The following is a 6,399-nucleotide window of genomic DNA, read 5'->3' on the forward strand; positions in this document are numbered from 1 at the left end:
AGACAAGAACAAGGGTTATTCCTAGGATTTTGTTTGTCCCTGAAGCCCTGACCCAGGCGAGCCACTCAGTGGTTGAGATGTGAAGACAGCCAGGATGAATAACAAGGCGGTCGCTGGTGGCCGTGGTGAGAGCCATGTCGATGGAGTAGAGAGTGGAGGCCGCGACCAGCCATCTGTGAATGAACACGAAGTAAAGGAAAGGCAAAGACCACTGCCCCCTCAAAGCAGCTGTGACCAAGAGGAGGACAGATGGTGAGGATGGAGGAGAATAGGGTTGATTGACAGCGTCACTCGAATGTAAGAGACCTTGGGCCTGTTTGTTGTCTGGAAATAACCGGAAGAGAGGGACTTGTGTCTGGCTACAGCCTCCAGCTGTTTCTGGTTGTCCGCATGGAAACTTGACTTAATAGGGGATTTTGTAGAACCCCACATATTATTAAGTGGACTTTGCAGATAGATTTGTGTGAAATCTTGCTGAGTTATAGTTACTTGGGAGACCCATGTTCACTTACCTGTGGCCCAGTAAATCTCGGTCTTAATATCACAGGAATGCATTTTTATTTGGTCTCCATTTTCTTGATTCCTTTAAAATTTTATGTGATTTTCTTGGAAAGTTTTTGAAAGTAGTAATAGTACAAATAACAGTACCAGCTGTCACTGGTTGAGGGTCTACGGGCCTTATGAGAAGTGTGCATTATTTCTCCTCCTTTCACATGTGGGGAATCTACGTCTCAGAAGGGCTTCAGGGAAGAGCGGTGGCTGAAGTTACAGAACTAATAAGTAATGGTGCTCTGTCTCTCACATCACTCTGGCTTAGTCCCCTACAATCACATCAAACCCTCTCTTCTAAAGTTTGGAAAATTTCATCTTTTTGAAAAAGTTCACTATTTCTCTAGGATGCACTTAGAGCAGCAGATGTCGTGTGAAAACAAAACCGTGTTCACCTTTTATTCCCCTCCAAGTCCCAAACTCCTGGCCTTCCCAGCTCAGCTGTTGAAGAAATTACTCAAGGAAAAAATTTTCTCTGCTCAGAATAATTTGTTGCTGAGCAAAGAATAATATGGAGACATTTCAGCCAGTGTGACTTTTTCCGAAGGTCACAAACACCAGTGCCCAGGGGTTTGTGATGGACACGTGCCTAAGGTACAACGTCACATTTGCTTCTCTCTCTGGATAAATTTCATCATGAAAGGGTTTGCAAGCCTCCACCTGCTGACATAACAGTAGTTCATTCCCCAAATGGGGGCCTATTCTCATTTCCAAGGAGAATTGTAGCTCTTCAGGGGAATTTCAAAGGAGCATGCCAGAAATCAGAACCTAGAGAAATTGGAATTCAGGGTCATGGAGTGGAGAGACAGCAGACTTTGCAGCCTTGAGAAACAAGGAATTGTGCCAGAGGTAAGATTGCTTTGGGGACAGCTATTGAGAGAAAATCATGAGTCGACTAAGCTTTGGAGGAAATGTAAGAGTTTGTCAGGTGACTAGGAAGTAGAAGTTGAGAGAGGGGGGCATCTCAGATATAGGCAAGATACAGAGATTTAAATGTCAATGCTTGTTGTGCCAGGTGGCCCAAGTATAAATGATCATACTAATAATGATACTAAACTCCCATAATAATAAACACAAGCACTTATATATTACCTACTGTATGCCAGGGTATATTAATTGTATTCCAAATACATTATATTAACTCACATATTCCTCAAAGCAGCCATATGAGGTGGGTACTATTATTATTCTTGTTTTACAGATAAGGAAACTGAGGCACAGGGAGGCAAATTGTCATCCCAAAGAACCCTCAGAACCAGCAGAGTCATGATTTTATTCCAGTGGTCTACTTCTAGAGCAGTGCTGTCCATCGAAACTTTCTGTCACAGTGGACATGTCCTAACTCTGCACTTCCACTCTAGTAGTCACTAACCACATGTGGCTGTCACATCCTTAAAATGTGGCTAGTATGACTGAGGAACTGAGTTTTACATTTGATTTAATTTTGATTATTATGTTTAAATTTAAATAGGCACATGTGGCTTATGACTGTCCTATTGGACAAAGCAGCATGGTAGAACGTGATTAACCATAAGACTGCTGCCTCTCAAACTGGGGTGTATAGAGTTGATTCTGTAACAATAGTACCTATACTAATAACCACCACAGGAATAATGGCTGTCATTCATTTAGCTCTTACTGTGTGCAAGGCAGCATGCTAAGTGTTTCCTGTATGTTATGTCATATACCATGACAACCTTGTGGTTGATGGCTCTGAGCACACATTCTAGATCCAGACTGCCTGCATTTAAAACCTAGCTCTGGTCTATGGCCATGCCACTCTAAATGTGCCCGATCTCGTCTGATCTTGGAAGCTAAGCAGGGTCGGGCCTGGTTAGTACTTGGATGGGAGACCACCAAGGAAGACCAGGTGCTATAGACGTTAAAAAATAAGTAAATTAAAAAAAAATTAAAAAACCCAGCTCTGCAACTGGTTAGCCCTGTGACCCTAGGCAAGTTACCTGTCCTCTCTGTGCCTCGGTTTCCTTGTTTGGGAAATGGTGTAAATAGTAGCATCTATTTCATATGTTTGTTAGGACGATTGCAAGAGTCTCTACATTTAAAGTGTGTAGCATGGCGCCTGGCATGTGATAAGCATTCAAGACACAGGTGTTATTGTTTTTATTACCTTTGTACATTCGATGAAGAAACCAAGGCATGGAGAGTAAAGCATCATGCTGAAAGGCACGGATCACTGTGGAAGAGTTGGAATTCAAACTTCAGGTAGCCTGATTTCAAAATCTGGGTTCTTAACTGGCATGTGGTTTCTGTTAAGAGTTTCTAAAAGTATGATTTATGGAGAACTGGCATTAAAACCCTCCAAGGTGCTTGTTAAAAATATAGTCTCCTACACTCACTGAGAACAATTGCCTTAGATTGTTGAGGGCAAAGACCTGGGAATATGCATTTTAACAGGTTCCTCAGGTGATTTTCACGTACACATTAACCAATGAGAAACCACTGAAAATTTTTACTTGGGATGCATGTGAAGGAGAGGACAGGTTTTGAGATGTAGAAAGCATGTGGAAGATAAAGTAATTTTGAAAACAGATCTATTTTGAGAAAGAACTTTCTGGTGGAGAGTGTTGACGGTGGACTTGATAAAAGAGATGAGAGGTGATGGGTCTGCTGGACAGAGACAAGGTGGACAGGGAGAGATTCTTTTGATATTTTGCAGATAAAATCGACAGGACCTGATAGCTCACTAGAAGTCAGGGAGCAGGAAAATTAGTTGGGAGTGAAGAGCGAGCCTGAGGTTTCTGTTTGCACAGAAGAGTGGGTAGTGATGTTTGCCAAAATGGACAAGGTATTACAGAAAGAAAATTTGCATGCACTTGAGACTTCTTAGGGCATCCAGGTAGAGGTGTCCATGACACAGCCTGGAAATTTGTTTTTGAGCTCAAAAGAGAAATATGTGGCAGAAATAAAGTTTGGGGTCTCATAAGCACTAGAGATGGTGCTTGCTCCAATGTAGTTGGGTGCGACGGTCCCAGACAAACCTGGTCATAAGGCTCACCCACTCAAATATCCACCAAGGTGGAGAGATGACATAATGTCTGAAATGGCCTGATGTAAGACAACAGGTGTTAGGCCGGTTTTATTGCAGCCAGTCTGACACCTGCCCCGTCACAGGCCTTTGGAAAATACTCTGTCAGCCAAATAAAATTGCCCCAAGCCATTAGCCTTAGCATACCTCTAGGTGTGACCTTACTCAGGGCCTTTGGCACTTGGTTCATGTCAGAAGAGAAGGGCACCAAGGCCATCCCTGGGAGACAGCATTTAAGATCCAGGATGAGGAAGTAGTGCAAGAGGCAGAGGGAAAGTAGACAAGGAAGAGAGAGGAGAACAAGGGCAGAGCGGCATCCAGGAGAAGAGAAGGGAGGATTTCAGCAGGGAGTTGTCGGCAATGCCACACACCACCGAGAACTCACACTGCAGCCTGGAGAGAGGTCCTGGGATAGACTTGACAAGCTGGACCTGCTTGCTGCCTTTTGCTGCCAGTAGAGTGATGAGGGATGAAAGCTAGAACAGTGAATGGAGTGGTAAAGTAGATTCGAGGAACAGAGATTACTTTCTTCAGAGGGAAAAGGAAGAGGAAGGATGCTGGTTTGGGGGTGGTGGGGGGAGCTGTGGTTGACAGAGGTTGTTTGTATGATGAGTGGAGGCTTGAACACGTTTGCAGGAGGAGGGGACCCGGGGCCAGTGGAATAGAAGAATCTGAAGACAGCAAACAGAAGAGTTGATTTTTGGATCAACACCCAAGAGAAAGGAAGAAGGGAATTATATCTTAGAAAAAAAAATGATGTATTTCTTTCTTTGGGATAGGAGGACAAAGTAGAGAAAAGCTTGGAGGTAAGAGCAAGAATTCATAACTGGAATTCTTCGAAATATAAATCTAGGTTTTGTGTTCAAAACGAGGTCATTGGTGAGGAAAAAGGATAAACGTGGTCACAGCCACGACACTTTGTATGCCTCGTCCTCTGTGCCAGGCATTGTTTAGTGCTCTTCAGGATTTAACTGTTTGAATCCTAAGAGGTAAATGTATTGGAATACCCATTTTATGTCCTCAGAAGAGAAGTTAATTGCCTGTGGGCACATAACTAGTGTTATCATAGTACTTAAAAAAAAAAAAAAAAAAAAAAAAGCAGCCTCCTCATTTTACAGGTGTAGAAACCAAGGCAGAATTTGCCCAACTTATCACATATCTAGGTAAGGTCAGCACCATGGCTAGAATCGGAGCCTCTTGATTTTGAGTTCTCTTTTCTTTCTCAGGAAGTGAATGCCCACACGTAGTTCCCGAGTAAATTGTGTTGCCTTTCTGAGCAATCTTGTTTCCTCTCTCCTTGCTTCCATTCCAACACCACCTCACCCCTGCTCCCACCTTGACCCCAGTCCTGAAATGCCAGGAAGGTAGTCCAGCACCTGCTCCCTCCTTCTGAGTGGAAGGAATCCTCGTCCTGGCCAGGTGCCACTGCCCTGCTCTCTGTGCTAGAGGCCCCATGCAGGCAGACAGTGGGTAGAAGGCCACGTTTGTTTTGCTTTTATTGTTAAATAATATAAATCTCTCGGCTGCACCTCCCGCGGGGACGTGAGTTGTGTGTCTTCCCGCATAGTTGCTAATGAGATAGTTAATCATTTGTTTATTCTGTATGAAGAGAGATGGCTGGCTGTATCTCTCAAACCAGACATGGTTTCTCAGGACCCTCAGAGAAGCCGCCCACCCCTGCACACGAGTCACCCTCAGTCCCAACACAATCCCACCCAGCAAGCCCCCATACCTCCTTCCCTGAGGCACCGGCCGGAATGTGGGCATCAGCTGATGAGGGTTATTATTACAGTTATTGCAGCTATTTTTAAAAATACTGTACTCCCTTCCCTGAGAAGCAAAAAAAAAAAAAGTGATTTGCAAAGATGCTTTGTTGGGAGATAAGTAGGTTTCCTCTTGGGCATGGGGGTTTATCTCACTTGTGCAGAGGTTCCTAGAGGTCTTGCAACTCTGGAGATAAAGCTCTGGGATCCTCCCCAGAGAACGCTGGAGTCAGCTTTGGGCTGTTTTCCTACTTCAGGGTTAAAGAGGTGAAATCAGCTATGTTCCTCCTGCAGGCTCCTTGGCGCCGAGGCCACTTTTGTTAGAGCAAATCTGGCCTGTCCAGGTACCTCAGGATGAAGGAGGAGAGAGCCAGGAGGAAGTAAAGAAGGAGTTCGGAACAGAGGGAGGTGTGCTAGAGTGAGTGCTGTCTGCACCTGGGCTGCCCAATTTGAATGATTGTCTTAAAGGGCTCCCATCTCATCTATTTGCATGCTGTTAGCATCCTCCCACTATTTTCTTGGTGTTTGGATAAATCCTTTTGCCTGAAGCTTATATTTCAATTAACTGGGTCCAACCGTCTGTGTCCTGAGGCACAGGGAAAGGGCTAGGGTTGCTGTGTTTGCTGCTTGGCATTGTATCGTTGGCTGGCTGTCTGCAGTCAGCCAGCTCCCATCCTTAGGCTGTGCCTCTTTGAGGAACTCTTTGCATCCCGTTAGGGGCAGAATTACCCATGGCAAGGCTTATGATTTAGGAGTAGTTTGGACAGGGAGAAAAGCTCTTCTTTTAGATTGTTGTTATAGGAAGCAAGAGTGTGCTGGCCTTCACTGGAACTAGCAGAGCAAGTCAGGTGGGCAGAGGAGTAGAACCAACCTCTTACGGTGGTCGATTGCCAGCTTCCTCTCTACTCCACCCCGGGACCCTGGGCAAGATCCTTCCACCTTCAGCCTCCCACTAGATATAGTCTCCTTCACCTCATCCTTCTTTCTCCTGTTCCCTCCCCCACCCCCACCCCCAAATACTCCCTTTCAGCCTCTGCATCT

At 44.9% G+C, this 6,399-nt stretch overlaps 1 protein-coding gene and 1 pseudogene across 1 annotated transcript in view; both read left to right on the forward strand.

Annotated features, from left to right (window-relative positions):
• NRXN3 (neurexin 3) overlaps positions 1 to 6,399 on the forward strand; it is a 1,427,156-nt gene that overhangs the window by 172,380 nt on the left and 1,248,377 nt on the right. The gene's annotated exons all lie outside the window — the stretch shown is intronic.
• LOC111737917 lies at positions 2,313 to 2,431 on the forward strand (annotated as a pseudogene).

The sequence above is a fragment of the Pteropus vampyrus genome, unplaced genomic scaffold, assembly GCF_000151845.1.
Source record: "Pteropus vampyrus isolate Shadow unplaced genomic scaffold, Pvam_2.0 Scaffold32, whole genome shotgun sequence".
In the NCBI taxonomy this organism is placed as follows: domain Eukaryota; kingdom Metazoa; phylum Chordata; class Mammalia; order Chiroptera; family Pteropodidae; genus Pteropus; species Pteropus vampyrus.